Source organism: Hetaerina americana, unplaced genomic scaffold (assembly GCF_022747635.1).
Source record: "Hetaerina americana unplaced genomic scaffold, ioHetAmer1.1.p SCAF_101, whole genome shotgun sequence".
NCBI lineage: Eukaryota > Metazoa > Arthropoda > Insecta > Odonata > Calopterygidae > Hetaerina > Hetaerina americana.
Genome location: NW_027286082.1, coordinates 52,409 through 76,665, shown reverse-complemented (window position 1 = coordinate 76,665; position 24,257 = coordinate 52,409). Strand labels below are relative to the sequence as shown.

General features: G+C 39.8%; 1 long non-coding RNA gene across 1 annotated transcript in view; it reads right to left on the bottom strand.

Annotated features, from left to right (window-relative positions):
- LOC139700464 (uncharacterized) overlaps positions 1 to 1,069 on the bottom strand; it is a 33,363-nt gene extending 32,294 nt beyond the window's left edge. Inside the window, exon 1 of the long non-coding RNA XR_011703694.1 lies at positions 1,010 to 1,069. This is a non-coding gene — a long non-coding RNA (uncharacterized lncRNA). The remainder of the gene's footprint in view (positions 1 to 1,009) is intronic.
- Positions 1,070 to 24,257: the final 23,188 nt, after the last annotated feature.

Below are 24,257 nucleotides of genomic sequence, written 5' to 3'. Positions count from 1 at the left end.
AGATGGAGAGATGCCAAAAAATTGAATACTGCAGGTAAGGCACAAGCATTTAAATTCCTATAGTGGCTTAAAGGGTTAAAATGGAATTGAGGGGGCCAAAACTCCTTAGCCTCGTAAATCCTTTAGAATGATGTAGAAATGCGAGTGCCACTGAATGCATATTTGTTTCTTTCATTAAACTTGCACATTTCTCTGTCCCTTCCTGCGAAATACTAATCTCCAATCAGCTTGCAAATCCTTGTTTTGATCACACCATCTTGATCACCCTTTCTTTTATAACCTACACCATTAACTCCACTGTGCACCAATTCTTGTGGGGATCGAGGTCCTGTGCTGGCTATCGTACCAGCTTCCCACCCTTCAGGGCATGGGTTCAAATCCCAGGGGCATCCAATATTCTTCAGAGGTAACTCAATCGCTACTTGAGGTGCTTTGTGGTTGAGGCACTTTGAGTGAGCATGCCATCAGTCTGATGAGATGTTAAGCCGTGGAGGACCCCTGGCGCCTTTTGATAAGAGTAAGCTAATGTCGATGCCCAGTTTCTCTCCACCCTTCATCCTTACCTGTGCATATATCTCATGGCACAAATAACCTTAGCTGTCGATTGCCTCCCCTGAACACCACTACTATTACCAGTTCTTATATTATAGATATTATGCCCTGATATTTGACAAATATCCTTTAACAAAACACTAAGATAAATGGAAAGCCAGCAGTGCAAAGGCACTTCAAAACAATAAGTTTAACTTACCTAACACCAAATGGTGCTTCAGAGGAAGGCTTATGGGAGATGATCAGAACACTGTCTCACGCTTAACTATGTGGAGTTGATCCATATTCAAAGGAATGACACAAAAAACTCGGCAATTCCACAATTCCCTTTTCCTCAAGTTTCTTATAGATAGCATCCTTTTCTCAAAAGCCATCTCACTGGCTCTCTGGCTGACCATATTACCCGAGGTTATTCATACCACTCCATATAGCAAGCTTGTCAGTTCCTTGAACTTACCTTGACTGCATTTCTCACAAGCTTGATGAAGGACACTGTCTCAGGCTGCAGAATTCCTCCATATTCCAAGTGAATGTAGAAAAAACTCTGCAATTTCCAAAACTTCCGCCATTCCTTGGAGAGGGACGACCAGTTTCATTTCAGGAAGGGGAGGGGCACACGTGATGCAATACCAGTGATGAACTTGCATGCAGAAAGGGTGATTTATTAAAAGTAGGATTCAGAGCTCTTAGTGTAGGAGATAAGGGTATAAAATTATTTTTGTTAACAAAAGGAAAACATGCCCCCCCTCACCTTATAGTTTTATAGACTTCTTATTACTTTCTGCCATACAATTCAGTTTCTCATGATTCTATCAATTGGAGAAATATAACACTATTTAGAAATAATATTTGAAAGGATTTACCATGAATTTCAACTTAGGAATCTCCATCCAGTGGCTGAAAGCCCTGCCCACTCAGTTACCATGGCACCCAGAGATGCAGTGGAATGAAGCCTTCATTTCTCAATGGATCTCACTTATTTCAATTGCAGTACTTCCCATACCATTCATGGATAGATAGAACGATTGAAAGAGGTATTTATCTGGAAAAAATTGAGACCAAATGGTCACTTCTTCCATTTACTCATCACCATTTAGATATTGTAATGGCCATAGAATTTATAATTACATGCACACACAATACCTATGCATGTGCTCATACTTTGATAAACATAGAGAAAGAGAGAGACAAACTACACTCAGATTTGCAAATCTAAATAACTATAATTATTATGCACCTACATATACACACATACACAAAGTAAATTACAGTGGAGAAAGAAAACGCGTGGTGTTGCTTACCTAGTTAAAACCTACACAGGAAAACACTCACATAGAAAAAGTGAGTATAAAAGATGTGAGCAAAAAACCTGCAAAAAACCTATGAATTAGAGGAATGACCACAATAGGAGCCTTTCCCTGGGCTGGTTATGGTTTCTCAGAGAGGAGATGCAGGATCCCAGAGAGGCTTGCCCAGGAATCAATTGCGGGCCCTCTGGTCAGCAATCCAATGCTCTACCCCTATACAGGATATGGTGCTTAAATCTGAGCAAATTAAACTTTTGTTTAAAAGAAAATTTATTTTCACAAAAAAGAAATGTAAATGAAAAACATACAAGTAGTTTCTGTCAAGAGTAACATCACTCAATGTAACTTCCTTTAGCCGCAATGACCGCCTCCAAACTTGTCTTGAATCGATTGCGCACACACTTTAAAACAATGCTGTCCATATTCGCAAATGCTGCTATGATAGCAGTGCATAGGGATACACCTCATCTTATTGATAACTCCTTCGACTACGCTGCAAACATACATAGCATAATAGTCAAAGGGGTTCAAGTCCGGGCTACTCTGGGGCCAGAACTCTTTCGACCAGAACATGTCAATGTTAACTGAGAGCCAGTTTGGACTGAATGACTTGCATGAGCTCGTGCAACGTCCTGTTGAAAGACATATTGTCTTCCCGAGGCCACAGTTACCATCCCTGGTTTTACGACACTATTCAAAATTTGCAGATAGACTTCTTTTGCAATAGTTTATCCCTTTTCAAATAAATGTGGCAGCATGATATCATCCTCATTGACACAATATCTGGGATGTGAACACTAGCTGGCAATTTTGTTGGAGCAACAATCGGGATATCCTCGGGGTCCTGGGCAAGCCAGCAATCATTTCTAAAGTTGATCTTTGTGTCAATGCTGAAAATGTTTTCATCAAAAAAGAAGCAGCTTTATTTTTTAGAGAACACAACGGCAGGTTGCAGTGAGCGATCCACTTTGTTCTGCCAGCATCAGCCGCACCATTTTGTGCATGACTTGTATCGCAGGTCCTCCTCTGCCATCCAAGGCATCGTTGTTCTGACTAACATTTAACTCTGATGCCAATTTCCTCAGTGCCCACCCTGGGATCTCTGAAAACTGCACCTGAGCCTTCTTGACAACTGCCGCAGTTCGTGACATATGTTTCCTTGAATGAAGTTTCCTTGCCGGATTAGCAAAACCTTCCCAAGGCTTCTCTGTAGCATTATGCTTTGCCACAATATAATAAACAGTTGATCTGGGATACCCGAAGAATCGGGCAATTTCACAGGGCCAATGCCCAGCACAAACACTTTCCATAATAGCGGCTCTTCAATTGTACTCTGCAAGGTTACCAGGCTACTTAGAAAGGTATCAGTTTGATTATGCTATGGTTAGACACAGATACAGAAAAAGTGCAATCAATTTGCACAGCTTCCCGGGAGCGGATGCAGCCTATGACCAAAATTAAGTTGCTACAAAATGCTTCAATTTCAAAAGACAAAGCAGGGGCGGCGAGTTAGGAAGTGGAATGTAGAAGCATTAAATGAATTGACAAAGAAGGACTACCAGCGGGCTGCAGAGAAAATTATAGAGAATGGTAAAGAGCTGAGTATTATCGAAGAAACATGGGAATTTATCAAGAAAGGTTTGTCGAAAGCAACAAAGGAAAATATAGGATCCATTAACATGAAAAGGACTATGAAACCATTTAAATACAGAGTTAGGCAAAATGAAGTACAAAGAGTTAAACAATTAATTGAGGTGGGCAAAAAATAAAGCAAAAGAAGCATGGTAGAAGATGCAGTTCAAGGCTATGAAAAGTTTGCAGAGGAAGGGAGAAATTGGTGCGCTATATAATAAGATCAAAACACTAGTGGGAAGTAAGAAGATCTGGGTTAACAGTTGTAGACAGGTCGGGTAAAGTAATAGTTGACACAGAAAAGATCCAAGAAATATGGAAAGAATATAGAGAAGCACTGTATTAAAAAAGAAATTAGGCCAACAAGGTTAGACATTGAAAATGACCATAATGTAAGTGAAGATAGCTTAGGTCCAGCCATATTCAATGATAAGTTAGAAAAGGCATTAAGGGAGATGAAACCAAATAAGGCCAATGGGGTAGACAACATTCCTGCAGAATGACTAAAACGCTTAGAAAAATATGGGACGAAAAGCTTATATGAACTGTTTTCTAGTATCTATTAGAAAGGAATCCGGCCAGAGGATATTTTGAGATGAGCATTAGTTCCTATTCTTAAAAAGGTAAAGGCTACATCATGTGAAGACTACAGAACAATAAGTTTGATATCCCACGTAGCTTAAGTTGTTATTGGATCATCAACAAAAGTATAGAGATTAGGGCACATGATTACCTAGTGGATGATCAGTTTGTGTTTAGGAAGGGGATAGGTATGAGTTATGTCATTACAGTAATGAGATTATTAATGGAGAGGAATATAGAATACAACCAAGAGGTATTTGCTTGTTTCGTAAAGTTTGAAAAGGCATTTCACAGAGTGAATTAAGAAAACCTATTGAGTATATAGCAGAAAATGGAAATGTATATTGGAGGGACAGTAGGCTAATCCACAACCTGTACATTTATCTAACTGCTCAGGCTTGAGTGAGGAATGGAGAGTCCGGGTGGGCAGTGTTAGGGATAGGCATAAGCAGATTTGCCCATTATCACCATTGCTGCTCAACCTATATTTAAAGGAAATGATTAAAGAGGCATGTGAAGAACTGGAAGTAGGAATGAAAGTGGTTGGGGAAATCATAAAATCAGTTAGGTTTGCTGATGACCAAGCTTTAGTTCATCAGTCAGCCAAGGGGTTGCAAGCATTCCTGAGTGAATTGGAAATTCAGTGCAACAGGTACAGGATGAAAATCAGTATTAATAAAACAAAGATTATTCGATTTTCTAGAAAGAAGATGGCTAAGCTAAACATTAAAATACAAGGGCAAAAACTAGACCTGGTATAACAGTTTACGTATCTCGGATGTGCTTTGGACCAACACGGTAAAAGTAGTAGGGACGTAAGGAGAAGAATTGCACTAGGCAAAGAGGCTTTCAAAAGGAGGAGGGAGTTGATGACAGAGACGTTGAGTAAGGATATTAAGAAAAGACTCGTAAAAACTTTAATATGGAGCTTAGCTATATACGGCGCGGAAACATGGTCATTGAAGCAGGAGGATGGACTTAGACTGTAGGCTTTTGAAATGTGGGTGTGGAGAGGAATGGAGAAGGTGAAATGGGCAGAGAAGAAAACATATGGGGAAGTACTTGGTATGGTGGGCGAAGAGAGGGGTTTTTGGGTGAAATCCTATGGAGGCAGGAAAAGTGGATGAAGGGGGTTTTGACCGGCAGTGGAATTTTGAAGACTGTAATAGGCAAATGAGGAAAGGGAAGGAATATGATAGGGATGTTGGACGGAATGAAGGGAGGAAGAAAGTTCTCAGAGACGAATAGGGACCTGGTGTAGAGTATGTTGCTGGATTTTGTGTTTTGTTAGGAGAGGCAATTGAATTATTTGGTAGTTTGCCCATCCAAAAACCTACCTTAACTGGTAGGTTTTTACCTAATACTAATATATTTATAACTGTATGTATATATATATATATATATATATATATATATATATACGAGGGTCATCCGGAAAGTAGTACCCGTTCGTGCCGCATGAAGTGCTGACGACGCGAGTAGCCGCTGGACGAGGTCAGATAGCTTCAGTGGCTTGTCTGCCTTCTCTGAGCCAAGTTGCGTGATGCTAGCATTGCCTGTGTTGTTTCTGTGATTGTTTACAATGTTTAAAAAAATTGAGAACGCCGCCAGTTGTGAAGTGAGGGCAGTGATTAAATTCCTCAATGCAAGAAACGTTCGCCCATGTGATATTCATCGCCAATTAAAGGAGGTGTATGGAGACAATGTAATGGACGAGTCGTCTGTTCGGCGGTGGTGTCGCAACTTCAACATGGGGAGGGGGAACACACACGACGATGAGCGTTCGGGGAGACCGTCTGTCATTACAGACCAACTGGTGAGCTCAGTTGACGAATTCGTGATGAACGATCGGCGCGTCACAATTGATGACATCTGTGAGCATTTTCCCAATGTTTCTCGAACAATTGTTCATGAAATTGTTAAACACCATCTGCATTATGCAAAAATTTGTGCAAGATGGGTCCCTCGCGTATCTCAATGAGCTGGCGGCGAAGGACTATGCAGCAGGAATACAGAAACTTGTCACACGTTATGACAAATGCCTTAATTTGCTTGGAGATTATGTTGAGAAGTAGTTTAAAGTATCCTCTTTCAAATAAAATTTTTTATGTTTGTTAATATTTACTTTTGTGTCTTTATTTCACGAACGGGTACTACTTTCCGGATGACCCTCGTGTATATATATATATATATATATATATATATATATATATATATATATATATATATATATATATATATATATATATATGCTTTCATAGACGTAACACGGAAGTGCCGAATAGTACAATACACAGTAACACATAATATAGAAACACAAAAAAAGAGAACACTCACACGTATTTTCTTGATATTTCGACGGAAACAATCCGTCTTACTCTGAAGATGTAGAAGTAATGACTGCTGGAATTGTTGAGGTGAGGGGTGCGAGAGAAAGGGAAGGGGGCCAGGGGAAGGGGAGAACGGGAGGAGAAGGAGGGGTGAAAGGAATGGTTGGGGAGAGGAAAGGGAGAGGGAAGGGGTGGAAGTAAAAGTTTTAGGCCACTCCCATCAGTGAACGACATTGAGGCCCGGATGCTGATAGGCCATACAGATGTAAATGAAAGCCAATTCAAGGGTTTTTAATTCTATAGGGTTCTCGGATGTGGGAAGGGACGCTAGGACGGAAACATTGTAACACTGGTTGAAGGGGGTATTATGATGGGAAGCATGTTTAGGGATGGGGAGACCCGCGGACGGGGAGGAGGGATTGCACGAGGCGCGGTGGTTGTTAATCCTAATGTTAAGTGGTGTGGAACATTGGCCTATGTAAAAGGACGGGCAGAGTTTACAGGTAAGAAGATAAACAACATTCTTGGAAGTGCAAGAGAAATAGGGGAAGGGCGGGAGAGAGTTGAATGGTGGGATGGAGTGGGGTGGAGTGGTGAAAATAGGGCAGGTTTTGCATCTTGCTCGATGACATGGAGTGGGTATGGCTCAGGGGGTGTGAGGGGATTTTGAGAGTGGCCTGGTGGATTTGACGATATCTGCTAGGTTGGCGGGACGTTTGAAGGTGACAGAGGGGCAATTGGGGAGAAGGTTGGAGGAAGTGTTGTGATTTTTGAGGATGGGGAATAGGTCTTTGAGGATGACTTTGAGAGACTGAATGCCTGGGAAGTAGGTCGTACAGATTGAGAGAGGCTGGGAGTCTGTGGTTGACGCAGGCTTGGGGGTGTAGGAATGTTTAAGTATTTTTTTATGGAGGAGAGAATCAGGGTATCCTCGTTGGAGGAGGGAGTGGTGAAGGTTGTTAAGGTATTTGTTAAGGGATTCGGGATGGTTGCAAATGCGGTGACCGCGGATAGAAAGAGAGTAAGGGAGGGAGCGCTTGGTATGGGAGGGGTGACAACTGCTGTAATGAAGGTATTGCTGCTTATTAGTAGGTTTGGTGTGAACAGAGGTAAGGAATTTGTTGTTGCTGAGGGAAATATTAACATCGAGGAAGGTAATCTGAGAGGATGAAATGGTCGAGGTGAAAGACAAAGATGAGGAATCATTGAGTTTGGAGATGAAGGAATTGAGGGAATCTATGCCGTGTGGCCATAGTAGAAAGATGTCGTCAATGTATCGGAGCCACAGGAGAGGTTGCAGAGGATAGTTGGAAAGGAAATTCTCTTCCAGGACACCGAGGTGGAGGTTTGCATATGAAGGGCTGAATCTGCTACCCATGGCACAGCCCTTTATTTGGAGGTAATGGTTTTTGTTGAAAGAAAAGGAGTTGCGGGTGAGAATGAAGTTGGAAAGATCAATGAGAAAATCGGTACTGGGGATTTGAGGGGTAGGGCGTTTGGAGAGGAAGTAACGTAGGGAAGAAAGGCCTTCTTGGTGAGGAATGGATGTGTATAAGGAGGTGACATCGATTGTAGCCATAGTAATTTGGGTGTCAGGAGGGAGTGAAGTTGAGTGGAGCAATCTGAGGAAGTGGTAGGTATCTTTGATAAAGGAGGGTAGGGAGTGAACTAAAGGTTGGAGATAGTGGTCCACGAAGGCGGAAATTCTTTCGGTCGGAGAGCTACGCGAGGAGACTATAGGGCGGCCTGGGTTGTTGGGTTTGTGGATCTTAGGAAGGATGTAGAAGTGAGGGGTGCGAGGTTGGGAAGGGGAAAGGAGGGAGATGTCCCTGGGGGAAAGATTCTCCTTAGGGCCATTGTCTCGGAGGAAAGCGATTATTTCTTTTTGGAATGCGGGGTTAGGGTCAGCAGGAATATGTTGATAGGAGGAAGTGTCGGAGAGTAATCTGTTGCATTCTTGAAGGTAGTCTGTAGTGTTTAGGATTACAACTGTCGAACCCTTGTCGGCAGAAGTGATGACTAGGTTGGGGTTGCGTGTGAGTTTTTTTAACTCAGCTAATTCGGCCGGGGAAAGATTAGTTTTCGGATTTAGAGATTTAAGGAAAGAAGGACTAGATGTTTTGGACAGGAGAAGATTGATAAAGATTTCGACCGGGTGATTTGGAGGGAGCGGTGGAGGCTCAAGGTGGGAAGGCGGCCGGAACTTGGTGAGAGCGCTGTGTGTGTGTGTGTGTGTGTGTGTGTGCGGGGGATTGAGTGGCGGGTTGCATCGCCCAGAAATGTCGCCATCTAAGATTTCTGGCAAAATTGATGACGTCTGCGAGGATGGTCACGTGATTAACCTTGGGGGTGGGGGAAAAAGAGAGGCCTTTTCCCAGAAGAGAGGTTTGGTGCTCATTCAGCGTTGTGCTAGAGAGGTTCAGCACGTGTTCGGCAGTATCTTTTGCTTGGTCAGCCGGCGGGGAAGGGACGGATTGAGAAGGGTTTTGTTGGTGGCAACGGCTCGGTGGAATTCCTGGTGTTGGTAGGGAAGGTGGGGGTAGGTGGAAAATAGTCGCTAAATCCGGTTTCTGTAGGTAAAGGGGTGGGGGAGGAGGGCTAGGTTTGACAAGTTGGAGAGGTAAGGCAAGGCCTTGGCGGAAGTAAGAAGTGCAAAGATTGGACAATTTGTTTAAGGCTTTTCTGCGTCGGAACTCAAGGGAGCGGAGAGCCGATTTGAGGATTTGGTTTACATTCGGGAGGAGATGTGGGGAAGTGAGAGAAAGAATGTTGATGAGGGAATGTGTGGAATTTTGATATTTGTGAATGAGGCCATTGTATTGATCTCCGATGAACGTGCAAAAAAGAAAGGACTGTTGAAACTTGAGTGCATGTAGACTGGGGTGCAGGACGGAAGGTAGGCCTGATATAGGGAACTTAATGCATAAGCCATTGGGAATGATACCCAATGCAATGCATGCCGAAAGAAATTCAGAATGGCAGGTGTATTGGGCGAGTTTGCGGGAAAATTTCCGAATCTGGCGTAACCAAGATGATGTGGGATCAAAGTCGTTCATCATTGGAAGGGTGCAAAAATATATAAAGGAAGGGTGTTGGGATGGTGATTAAGTGGAAGAGGAAAAATAGAGAAACAGTAGTTCATTTCATTCATTCATTTCGTTCATTCTCACCCGCAACTCCTTTTCTTTCAACAATAACCATTACCTCCAAATAAAGGGCTGTGCCATGGGTAGCAGATTCAGCCCTTCATATGCAAACCTCCACATCGGTGTCCTGGAAGAGAATTTCCTTTCCAACTATCCTCTGCAACCTCTCCTGTGGCTCCGATACATTGACGACATCTTTCTACTATGGCCACACGGCATAGATTCCCTCAATTCCTTCATCTCCCAACTCAATGATTCCTCATCTCTGTCTTTCACCTCGACCATTTCATCCTCTCAGATTACCTTCCTCGATATTAATATTTCCCTTAGTAACAACAAATTCCTTACCTCTGTTCACACCAAACCTACTAATAAGCAGCAATACCTTCATTACAGCAGTTGTCACCCCTCCCATACCAAGCGCTCCCTCCCTTACTCTCTTTCTATCCACGGTCACCGCATTTGCAACCATCCCGAATCTCTTAACAAATACCTTAACAACCTTCACCACTCCCTCCTCCAACGAGGATACCCTGATTCTCTCCTCCATAAAAAAATACTTAAGCATTCCTACACCCCCAAGACTGCCTCAACCACAGACTCCCAGCCTCTCTCAATCTGTACTACCTACTTCCCAGGCATTCAGTCTCTCAAATTCATCCTCAAAGACCTATTCCCCATCCTCAAAAATCACAACACTTCCTCCAACCTTCTTCCCAATTGCCCCTCTGTCACCTTCAAACGTCCCGCCAACCTAGCAGATATTGTCAAATCCACCAGGCCACTCTCAAAATCCCCTCACACCCCCTGAGCCATACCCACTCCATGTCATCGAGCAAGATGCAAAACCTGCCCTATTTTCACCACTCCACCCCACTCCACCCCACTCCACCCCACTCCACCCCACTCCATCCCACCATTTAACTCTTTCCCGCCCTTCCCCTATTCCTCTTGCACTTCCAAGAATGTTGTCTATCTTCTTACCTGTAAACTCTGCCCGTCCTTTTACATAGGCCAATGTTCCACACCGCTTAACATTAGGATTAATAACCACCGCGCCTCGTGCAATCCCTCCTCCCCGTCTGCTGGTCTCCCCATCCCTAAACTTGCTTCCCATCATAATACCCCTTTCAACCAGTGTTACAATGTTTCCGTCCTAGCATCTCTTCCCACAGCCGATAACCCTATAGAATTAAAAACTCTTGAAATGGCATTCATTTACCTCAATGGCATCCGGGCCTCAATGTCGTTCACTGATGGGAGTGGCCTAAAATTGTTACTTTGTGGAAGCAAAGCATATCGGGGGGTGGACACTGTATTTTTCCGAATGAGTTTTGGTGTACGTGGCCTTTGTTTTGACTTACGTGGTCTTTATCAATACTTTTTGGGTTGAAACATGAGTCTCGTATGTTGCAATAGTTGCGGTGAGCATGTTGTTCTATTTTCCGATTTTGTGTCAATTCCACCCCTTCCCTCTCCCTTTCCTCTCCCCAACCATTCCTTTCACCCCTCCTTCGCCTCCCGTTCTCCCCTTCCTCTGGCCCCCTTCCCTTTCTCTCGCACCCCTCACCTCAACAATTCCAGCAGTCATTACTTCTAAATCTTCAGAGGAAGACAGATTGTTTCCGTCGAAATATCAAGAAAATACGTGTGAGTGTTCTTTTTTTGTGTTTCTATATTGTGTGTTACTGTGTATTGTACTATTCGGCACTTCCGCGTTACGTCTATCTTTCCGTACGCGTACGTATCTATATATATATATATATATATATATATATATATATATATATATATATATATATATATATATATATATATATATACATACATATATATATATAGATATAGATATATATATACACATATATATATATATACACATATTTACATATATATACATATATATATATATATATATATATCATACATATATATATATATATATATATATATATATATATATATATATATATATATATATATATATATACATATATATATATATATATATATATATACATACATATATATATATATATATATATATATACATACATATATATATATATACATACATATATATATATATACATACATATATATATATATACATACATATATATATATACATACATATATATATATATATACATATATATATATATATACATATATATATATATATACATATATATATATATATATATATATATATATATATATATATATATATATATATATATATATATATATATATATATATATATATATATATATATATATATATAAGTATATTTACAAATATAAATATACCTGGTGCCTGCTCTGTGCAAAAAATACGCCGCAAACTAGAGTAATCCTGTGGCCATAATGTTGATTATAGTTTCGCCCATAAGCGGCGTTAGTTGCCTGGGACCCAGTGAGCCATCTGTGCTAGGCGCCCCTTTGAACTGTGCATATGGTGCCAGTTATGTTCGTTTCTGTTGTCCTTGTTAATTTGTCGAAAAAGGAAAAATATGAAATCACGGAACAATGAACTTACTTCAAGTTTTTTATGAAGTTCAGTAAAAGTTATCAAGAAATTTCTGTAATGATGACAGCTGTTTACAGTTATAATACTCTGAAGCAAACATCAGTTTTCGATTGGATTAAGGGTTTTGAAGATGGCCAAGAGATGCCACTGATGATGCAAGGCCGGGACGACCTTCAACCAACTGTGTTTGGTGATAACATTAATCGTGTGAGGTCCCTTGTCCATACCATTCGTCAAAAAACTGTCCGAATGATATCTGATGAACTGAATTTAGGATTCAACAGTGCACAATATTTCAAGGGAACATGATGGATGGATCATTTACCATGACAATGCACCTGCACATTCAGCTTTGATTGTTCTCCAGTTTCTGGTAAAAAATTCAATCACCATCCTTGATCATTTGAGGGAAGATGTGGACACAACAAAGCAAGAAATGAGGAGTCAATCAAGAAGCCTAAAGCAAGCCGAGGACTTCTAAGGGTGCTTTAAGCAGTGGAAAAGAAGATGGAATAAGTGCAAAGCAAACGAATGAAGAATTCTTTGAAGGGGACAAAATGAAAATATTAGCAGAAAATTTGAAAGAGAACCTGAAAACACTTTGGTCGTACCTCATAGAAGGTCAGAGAAATTATTGAAGTTAGTTAAATCAAATGATAATGGCAAAAGAGTAAAGAGCAGTTTGTATAAGGCCAACTTATTCAATTCCTTCTCTCAAAACATCGTCTTCCAAGTCTTACTGTATGTCTCCCATAGCTTTGAAGTTCATTCTCTCTGACTGACGCTCAAAATGGAAACCTCATATATTGGAATAGAGCATTACCTGAAAAATATTAAGCCTGGTAAATCCTTTGGGTCCAATCAAATACCTGCTCATATATAGGGAACTAGCAATGGAAATTGCACCATTCCAAGGAATCAAATTAAGCAATTGCCAGTAGATCACAAGGTTCCCATTGACAGGAAAATGACTAATGTAACACCAATATTTAATAATGGAGACAAGGAGGAACCAAGCAATTACAGACCTATTTCCCTTACATTCATATCATGCAAGATTATGGAATGTATAGTTGCTATTTCCATAGTGGGACACCTCGATAGTTGCGAGTTGTTGAATAACCAGCACAGTTTCCAAGAGGGTAAATCCTACAAAACAAAACTTCCACTTTTTGTTCACAATATGCTTATTTTGGGATAGAGCCATGTCCCAGTGGGCATGGTTTTTTCACATTTTAAGATAGCTTTCGACAAAGTATCTCACAGAAAACTACCAATCTCTTTTAATCATATACGTACAAAAAAAAGTCTTTGAAATCAAGACTGAAATTCATCAGCATCTGTTTTACAATGTTAAATTGTTTTACTTAGGCACATAGTTACACAAATAGTGAAAAAACTGAATATATGTAAACGTACATATACTGAGTATATGTAAATATCGGCTACCACATATAAAACAAAACCATAAACACAGTAATCAACCCGAAGGTCGGTTTGGTAGGTGATGGTGGAGATCACCCAGTACTAAGCCCTATATGGCGTGTGAAATTCACACATAAGGGTTAGGGGGGCCAGTTCCTTTCCCTGTGCCGGTTATGGTTTCCCAGGAAGAACTGGTACCCGAAAAATCACTTTAGCTTGGGTGGAGCTGCAGGTGCCGAGAGTGCCTTGCCCGGGAATCGAACCCGGGACCCTCCGGTCAGTAGTTCTACTCACTGGACTACCGCGTCCCACCTACCACATATGTTGCAATGAAATGAAATTGTTATTGGAATGAGAGCAAATATATTTAGAATGAATGTATATATGGCATTTAAATATAATTATAGAACTCCTACTGTGAACAATGGCAGTGCCATATTACAATGAATTCTCAGGGATGGCAAAGAGAAAACATCCAAGATACACTGAAAAAGAGGCATTGATTACGTCCCAACCAACGGCCATTACGTACCAGAACACCACAATGGACACTCATGCCGTGCTTAATCAAAAATATATATATCAGATCACCAAGATTAGACTACCTTATTATACTTCCCACAGACACAAACTGTGATGCAATAGAAAACAGGTACTTACTTTTGTGTTGAAATGCATTTTCTCCTATTTGCCATAGCAGTGGCGACCAAAATGACAGAAGGATTGCTACTCAATGCTTCCAAATGTGACTCACTGCCATATGCAAACTTATCTGACATGAGCATGTTCAGCCACTGATCACAGGCAATCAGCCAAGTCTAAGAGAGGGACTATTAATGCTTGGTTCTGAAGAAGCAAGGCCAAGGCATGCACAGACTCATACTCTTCATAGAAGATGGTGGATGCAGGGATGGGCTTTCGTGTCTACCTTCACTCAAATAATGTCACAGCAATACCAACATATCCTGAAATATATATATTTGGCATTAGAGAAAAAAAGCTTACAAAGCTATCGATCTACTTAAGGGCATTTGGATCAAGGGAACTTGTTCCAATACCCACCCTCTAATCATATATGAAAAATGTATCTCCCCATGAATGTATTTCCTGATGCACACATTCCCACCCCCTACACATGACACCACGACACACCACAAACCACATGTCCCGGAATCAATAACGAAAACTGCTATTATTTCCTCTACACAATTGCATAAGCATGCTCTAAATTTTTAAATTATTACAAACCTGCCATATTGCCATATATCCAATCGTCTTCTGTATCATCTTGAAGTTTTGGTGACAAGTGCCATAGTGTAGTGGTGTCTAGTGCAGGGTGGCCAAAGGTATATAAGTTTGGAGAGCCGCCGTGCTGGAGGTGTAACCCTAAACTGGTCCCACAAACGACAGTGCTATATAACTGGAGAAGACATAGAAAGCTCACCATTTTCCTTTGTATGGGCATGGAATTTTAAGGATGGATTCTCATACGTCACCTATGTGACAAGTGAGAAGGAAGGAGAGACAATGAATGTCTCTCTCCCTGCTTCTTTCAACAGTTTTGTCTGCTGCTTCTCTGAGAGAACTAACGTCTGCCTAGAACATAATATGCTGATTAATGGACTCCAAGTAATTTGCAAAGCAAAAGACCCCAAGGGACGCAAGAAAACCCCAAGGAATTAATAGACATCTGCCATCCTGAATTTTGCCCTACACTGACTCCTAATCAAAGCTTTGAAGCAGCACCAGTCAATCCTCTCATCTCAGCTCCCGAGAATAGATCTCAATTGGTTTGGAAAGTATGGATTTCGTTTGCACCTCACACACGAGCACTCATACATACACGCACACATACATTCAGAAGATGACAGAGCACAGGTGATGGGCAGGTGATGCCACGTCCCATTAATCTGCCCCATTGGCCAAATATTCTAACGGTAAGTAATTCAATTCCTTTAGCCCATACAAATCTTACTTGTTTTCATCCTAATAAGACTGTACTTTTCCTTTTAGTACTTCACTTTTTAGTATGGCGATTAAATACTTCCACAAAGTGAAGCCTGAAACAGTAGAATACATAATTTTCTTTTGTTTATGCCAGTTTATGACCTATTAGATATGTTGTCAAAATCAATGTTTCTCTGGTTTTATATGGTCCATGGCTTGATTGAGGCTACTTTTTGATTCCCATTTAACATTGAAAATTTTAAGCAAATTTTCCATGGGGAAAACCACATAACTGATGGTATTTTACGTAAATGTAAATATGGTTTTTAGGCAGCATGCAGTGTCCTTCAGGGAGGCCGTTATTCCAGCAAGGGGCTGATTTGATTCAGCTGATTAGGCAGCACTGTAATTGGTAAGTAATCTTTCCATTCAGGCAAAGGGCCTAGTGAATAGATAGATGATGATATCAAAGGTCATGAGACAAGTTTATTATACAAGATTGGAATAGCTTTAATCTGAACTCTGTAGCAAGTTGCCCACAGTCCAGGGAGCAAGGCTCACCACAGCTAAAAACAACTTTGGTTCTTAATATTGAGGGAGAGAGAAGAAAACCAAAAACCTTGTGAATAACTAGCCAGCAGTAAATGATACCATTTAACGTCCAGGGACAGCCTTTCAGAAACATTCTCCCACCAGTGATTCCTCACAGCAGTCTGGTGCCTTCTCTTCACTAACTTCCTAGCTTTTTTCTCATTCCCATTAAATCCACTCCTAATCAATGACCTCCCCCAAGCCAACATGAGCTTTCTTTTTATTATTTGTAAAAGAAGGTATACCATTCAAAAAGGATCGCACTACTATCATTGATTTAGAAATTTACAGGAACACCTTCAGCAACTGAATTTAGTTTTTTTTGTTGTGGGTACAAAATGAATCAGTTAATGTAGCAAAATTTATTTTTCAGCTTTAATGTTCAGATCATTAACCTAATGTACTGACTTACTGTATAATCCTCAGCACAGTGTATATACACAAGAGACAATACTACAAGAAGTATATTACTCGTATAACAAATGACATCTGAACGCAACCATTTCAGAGTGTAAAAATAATTCGCCTTGCCAGGGATTCGAACCCAGATCCCTCAATGTCCATGCGAGTGCTATAGCCAGTTATGCTATCGAGTTGTCCTCTTAAGCTCTGAAATTTTGGAGATGATTTTTACTCTCTGAAATTGTTGTATTGAAATGCATATTAGCCGATGACTACTTTAAAAGTTACTGTTGCGGCATCTTCCGCAGTTTCTTGGAATTTGTCAAAAGACATCTGAATGCGATCACATTAATATATGCTGAAGGATAGGAAAACATGACCCCACCAACATGGAGATTAAAGAAATAGCAGGAAGGCTAAATTATTTATTTTCTTTCTCGTTAGTAAATTTTACCTCAGGATTCGATATGTATTTACTGATTCTGTTAAGAAAATGAACGTCTTATTGATTTGGAGATTTAATGAGGATTTCCACAAGGATAGAAATATGCATTGATACAACCATTCACCTTAGCCTACCTAAATAACTCCTTTGAAATGCCTTTTCAAATAACTTTGTGGGCTACAAGAAAAAATCTGAAGTAATTTTATCGGTTTGTTTAATATTCAAAATGTTCCTTTAAGTACAGAATCACTTACAATGAACTAAATAATAGTAAATAAATGTTAGATATTATAACAATATATCAAAAGTGATAGCATTAGATATATAATGACTGACAATGTTCAGCGATGGCGGCAGTGAGTGACAATGAAATTGCTACAATGGAAGACATGGTGCTTTGATGGCGGAGCACCCTATGACCCTACAACCTTGAGCATTTTAGATGAAACACTTTCTGTTCACGTAAACTATTCAACCTATTCGAGTTTATGAATTCTTTTTTTAATATTTCACTTGGCTTCCCTATTTCTCAATAACTGAGTTATTTCACATTTATTTTCATCCCATACCTATCACACCTGACTGTCCAATGCACTCAGCAGAGATTGCAACCCCTTGGCTGACCAACAAACAAAACCTTTCACATTACCTTTGTTTACAAAGAGAATTTAAAAAGTCATTCCCACTCCCTTTATCTACAAAGATAATGCTCATCGAAATAATTATTTTACTTCGGCATCATCCACTTGCCTCAATTTGCAGTACCAGTTTCCCCGTAATCCCAACATTTTATCACAGAAAATACTCTTTGCATTTATAATCGCCAAATACACTTCTGTGTCAGTAATGTTTTTGGGGAAATTGATGCAGTCAGTTATATTTTTGTGAACCTTACCCCAGCATCCCGGCCTTTATTATACTTAATTATCCTATCCATCTCTCCAGACGAGATTTGGTTTTCCCAAATATCCATTAATTACCAGACTGCAGTACGGATTAGAAGGGGAAGAAAGTCCAAGGAATGTCACCACAATTGCCTCAGCACTTGATGGAACTAGAAGACCACTACTGTAGAAATGAAGTATTTCCCAATGACCGCATTCCATCTACATCTCTACAGTAATTACCCCCCGATCCAACTAACAACATGTGGGGCAGGGGGTGCAAGCACCAGGTTATACTAACACTGCAGGTCACCTGAGACAATACATTATTCTCATTCTCCATTTTAAAAGATATTCTCCTTTCAACTTCTTCAGGTTGGGCCATTGTCAGGTGTGGCATTTTAATATTGTTATAAAAAACCAAAACCTATAAATTTTCCCTGAACATTTTAGTAAGTGAATTGTGATAGATGGTTTATGTACTAAATTCAAACTTCTACAATTGATAAAAATGTTGAAAAGTTAACAATGAGACCTCATAAAATGATTAACACTCTGACCTCGTGGGATGACTTTGAAATGCACTCTTCCTCTCACATCAAAACACAAATGAGCATTGTCTTGACGTTTGATTTCACTTAAAGAACTTTTCTTGCCTGAGGTGACAATGAAGTTTTCCACTGACCTGACTGTTATTTGATTCTGGAGTCAAAACCACAGCACCATGACTCTTCAACAGCATTGACCTCAGGAAAAAATCTGAGCCAGTTTGGGGCTGGATACTCTTCAGTGGTGGACGTAAGGTGCCTCGTGAAGAGGGAGCTTCAGTTTGGACACCCTATGCAGTAGTACTGCCATCCATGTAGCTAAGAATATGGAATGAAAAGATGTCTTAATGTAAATACACATATTTTGATAATTTAGATAGCTTGTGCGAACATATTTGGGCAGTTGTGAGAGCAGGTAATGGTTTTTGCCTAGTTCTGATTTCACTTCACAAGTCATCCAGCACTCTCTGAATCAAGCCTTCCATTAATTTTTTTAATTTTGTGACCTGGGCGATTTTTGGTAATAGTTTCGCATCTATTTTCTCTACTCTGACCATATTTTGTCAATAGATAATCCGTTTTTTTTATTTTGCTTTAATTATTAGGTGTGATGGTATTATCTATCAATAAGTAAAAAACTTTTCATCTTATTATATGGTATGAGGGTAAAATAAAACTTGACACTTCCACAATAAAGATATAATATTTCACGACCATGTTAAGTAATTTAATCTATCCCCAGGTGATATGCATTCAAATGCATATTAAGTGAATGACTCCATCAAAAAATTACTGTAGCAGTATGTCCCACAGTTTCTCGGAATATGCCAAAGGTAAACCCCCCCTAGTATTTAAAGTTGGCTTAAACCCCATGGACTGCGGCTCAATGCGCACAACTACGAATGCCTGTGGCATTGTATACATGGTATATCATCACAGCGTCTCGTACCTTTAAATCCACTCAAATTTCAAAGGGTAAGGGGACACCTCGATAGCTTCACTGGCTAAAACACTTGGCTGGAAGTCGAGGGATCCAGATTTGAATCCCGGCAAAGGCAAATGATATTTACAAACAAATTTTTGCATTATAATATTAAAGAATATGTCTTTCAGTCTTGTGATATACTTTCAATGAGTCTTCAGAAAATTTGTTATTTACTACAATTAAATTAATTTCTTATATTGAATGGTATTTAACTTGCACCTATTGTAAGTATTAACGGACTCTATAATTGCTCTCACCATAAGGTGGAAGTAATTACTATGTTTCTTATATGCTAACTGCTGCTTAGTTAAGCTAATGGGCTGGCAGGTGATCAAATTAACCGAGGAAATACTCAGATAAGTATCTTAGTAAAAATTCTTGTCATTTTGATCCACTTGAGTTGCATGCCAGGTAAAAATAGGTTGTGCCCCACACTTATTCTTCATAAGTGCGATTTTCATTCTTTGAGAAAGTCCACAAGTGCATTTATATTTTCCTCACATGAATAAAACTTGTGTGTTTTCGTTAGAAAAACGAAGTCATCGATGACAACCGGTTTAATGATAAATTAATAAAAGACACTACACCCATAATTCTGATCGACTCAAAACAGCGCCAACACCCTGCAAACAAAACGATTTTCAAATACTTTCACTGGAAACGGAAAACGCTCAATGACAACAATCAGTGATTCTGTATATCCTCCCAATAACAAATTAATGCCTAGTGTAAATCACTCCTACCATAAAACGATTACCTGATGAGATCATGGGTACTTTCCACCAGAGCCTTCACTCGATGTTGTTCCCATAGGCACGCGTCTTTCATAAAATGATTTCATATAATTCACTTATCCATCAACACACAGAATAATTAAAAAGCATTGATTGAAATAATAAACTCCTGAGGGCATCCATTTGGTTTGCCGAGATCAACTTCATTGAGCAACTGGCTCCTCCTCGTCATTACATGGTCTGAAAACGAATACGCCGCATTAGTAATCACACTTATAATCGACGGAAGTTGATCAATAAGCTTCACAAATACTATTAGTTCGAATCACTTACTTGAATTCTGTACTAGCACGAAACGTGACATTCGATATCTTGATCTTCAATCGACGACTCGTCAAACGATCGCGGCCAGAATCAGCTGACATCAAGGATCGCTTGTAGACCGTCAACTGTTTTCCGTTTGACCGTTTGGCGCGGGCAGAATCAGCTATCAAGGATCGCTTGGAGACCGTCAACCTTTTTCGTTTGACGAGTCGTCGATTGAAGATCAAAATATTGAAGGTCACGTTTCTTGCAAGTAGAGAATTCAAGTAAGTGATTCGAACTAATAGTATTTGTGATGCTTATTGATCAACTTCCGTCGATTATAAGTGTGATTACTAATGTGGCGTGTTAGGTATAGTAGTGGACCTATATTCTATCTGTGGGCCAAAACCAGCGAAGAAAATCTTGTTGGTTTCTCATGAAACGGGTCAAACGTTGTCCAAAAATTTCCATTCTGATGGTTTTGTGAAGAGTCATGGCACTCATCTGGGAGATAATTTTCTCATATCCAATTGTTACTCGTACTGGATTAAAGCAGATATTTTATTCTCTTGGTTTCATTGTTCTACCTCATTTGTTCTGCAATGATGATTTAATAAACGATTACATCAGGTAGTCTCAATCCTTGGGTTATTGAGAGTAATATGGCCCTTGTGATAATTGAAAAATTTAGAGCGTGTTTGTACGTATTGTGGAGGGAACAATAGCAGTTTATTATTTATTCCAGGACATGTGGTTAACATGTAAAGAATGTTTTTGATATTTTGTTTATTGCCAAATTTTAATTGTTTAACATGTGTGCATCAGGATATACATTCATGGGGAGATACAATTTTCATATATGATGAAAGGGTGGGTCATGGAAATTGATCCAAATGCCCTTAAGTAGATCGATCGCTTTGTAAGCTATTTTTCTCTAATGCCAAATATATATTTCAGGATGAGTTGGTGTTGCTGTGACATTATTTGAGTGAAGGTAGACACGAAAGCCCATCCCTGCATCCACCATCTTCTATGAAGAGTATGAGTCTGTGCATGCCTTGGCCTTGCTTCTTCAGAACCAAGCATTAATAGTCCCTCTCTTAGACTTGGCTGATTGCCTGTGATCAGTGGCTGAACATGCTCATGTCAGATAAGTTTGCATATGGCAGTGAGTCACATTTGGAAGCATTGAGTAGCAATCCTTCTGTCATTTTGGTCGCCACTGCTATGGCAAATAGGAGAAAATGCATTTCAACACAAAAGTAAGTACCTGTTTTCTATTGCATCACAGTTTGTGTCTGTGGGAAGTATAATAAGGTAGTCTAATCTTGGTGATCTGATATATATATTTTTGATTAAGCACGGCATGAGTGTCCATTGTGGTGTTCTGGTACGTAATGGCCGTTGGTTGGGACGTAATCAATGCCTCTTTTTCAGTGTATCTTGGATGTTTTCTCTTTGCCATCCCTGAGAATTCATTGTAATATGGCACTGCCATTGTTCACAGTAGTTACCCCCTCCTAAAATTCTTAAAAGACTCCAATATCTTTCCACCCCATCCCTACCCCCACCACGGTAGTGATGATCATCAAACATCCCTCAATGTAGATCAATCCATTGTAGACAAACACCCCCCTGATTAAATGAAGGACAAAATGCGTTTGATTTTTTTCCGCTGCTATTTCTAAGAATGGTGGAGTGTTACATTGTGTTTTTCATTTAATGGTCATCTAATTAATTTAAACTCACAAATTTGAGCCAGTAACCTTCCAATTCATTCCTTCTCCTAGTCCACTAATAGGTAGCTGCACCTAACCTCAAATTACCCCCTCTCCCTTACTCCCCCTACCTTAACCCCTCTCCTCTCCCTCTTGGAGCCAGACTGTATAAGTTGAAATAAATGCTGACGTATGTTACCTGATGTTGATGCGCAGAATCGAAAACATGGTCGTGAAATATTATATCTTTATTGTGGAAGTGTCAAGTTTTATTTTACCCTCATACCATATAATAAGATGAAAAGTTTTTTACTTATTGATAGATAATACCATGAGACCTAATAATTAAAGCAAAATAAAAAAAAAACGGATTATCTATAGAAAAAATATGGTCAGAGTAAAGAAAATGGATGCGAAACTAGTACCAAAAATCGCCCAGGTCACAAAATTTAAAAAATTAATGGAAGAATTGATTCAGAGAGTGCTGGATGACTTGTGAAGTGAAATCAGAACTATGCAAAAACCATTACCTGCTCTCACAACTGCCCAAATGTGTTCACACAAGCTATCTAAATTATCAAATATATGTGTATTTACATTAAGACATCTTTTCATTCCATATTCTTAGCTACATGGATGGCAGTACTACTGCATAGGGTGTCCAAACTGAAGCTGCCTCTTCACGAGGCACCTTACGTCCACCACTGAAGAGTATCCAGCCCCAAACCGGCTCAGATTTTTTCCTCAGGTCAATGCTGTTGAAGAGTCATGGTGCTGTGGTTTTGACGCCAGAATCAAATAACAGTCAGGTCAGTGGAAAACTTCATTGTCACCTCAGGCAAGAAAAGTTCTTTAAGTGAAATCAAACGTCAAGACAATGCTCATTTGTGTTTTGATGTGAGAGGAAGAGTGCATTTCAAAGTCATCCCACGAGGTCAGAGTGTTAATCATTTTATGAGGTCTCATTGTTAACTTTTCAACATTTTTATCAATTGTAGAAGTTTGAATTTAGTACATAAACCATCTATCACAATTCACTTACTAAAATGTTCAGGGAAAATTTATAGGTTTTGGTTTTTTATAACAATATTAAAATGCCACACCTGACAATGGCCCATCCCGAAGAAGTTGAAAGGAAAATATCTTTTAAAATAGAGAATGAGAATAATGTATTGTCTCAGGTGACCTGCAGTGTTAGTATAACCTGGTGCTTGCACCCCCTGCCCCACATGTTGTTAGTTGGATTGGAGGGTAATTACTGTAGAGATGTAGATGGAATGCGGTCATTGGGAGATACTTCATTTCTACAGTAGTGGTCTTCTAGTTCCATCAAGTGGTGAGGCAATTGTGGTGACATTCCTTGGACTTTCTTCCCCTTCTAATCCGTACTGCAGTCTGGTAATTAATGGATATTTGGGAAAACCAAATCTTGTCTGGAGAGATGGAAAGGATAATCAAGTATAATAAAGGCCGGGATGCTGGGGTAAGGTTCACAAAAATATAACTGACAGCATCAATTTCCCCACAAATATTACTGACACAGAAGTGTATTTGGCGATTATAAATGCAAAGAGTATTTTCTGTGATAAAATGTTGGGATTACGGGGAAACTGGTACTGCAAATTGAGGCAAGTGGATGATGCAGAAGTAAAATAATTATTTCAATGAGAATTATCTTTGTAGACAAAGGGAGTGTGAATCACTTTTTAAACTCTCTTTGTAAACAAAGGTAATGTGAAAGGTGACGTCTGCTCCTGTGGGATTCATGTCCGCAGTCTTTATGGTGTCCTTATCAACATGACAACCAAGGGCAGTGAAGTGAGTGTTTCACAATAATAATTAGACATGCTCCTAATCATTTAATCTCGCTCTGGAGGGGTCTTTTAAAGAATTGTCAAACTCATGTCAAGCACTCACCCTTTGCCACCCTCGACTAACTTGGCTTGGGGAATAGGTATCGTGTAGGTCACTTTGTTTTTTGGGAACATTGGCTGCTCATTGAAAGCTCACTTCAACCTCCTCACCATCATTTGCAGCTCTACAGCCTGGCAGGTGGGCCTTGGCTTCCTCTATGATATGCCCCCATGCACGAGTACTTGTTCTCTCTTTACCCTTCCATTTTGTAACTTCCATTGCCTTCAAATTATTCTCTGCGCCCTGTAGCCATCTCTTCCTTGGTTCACCTCCTTT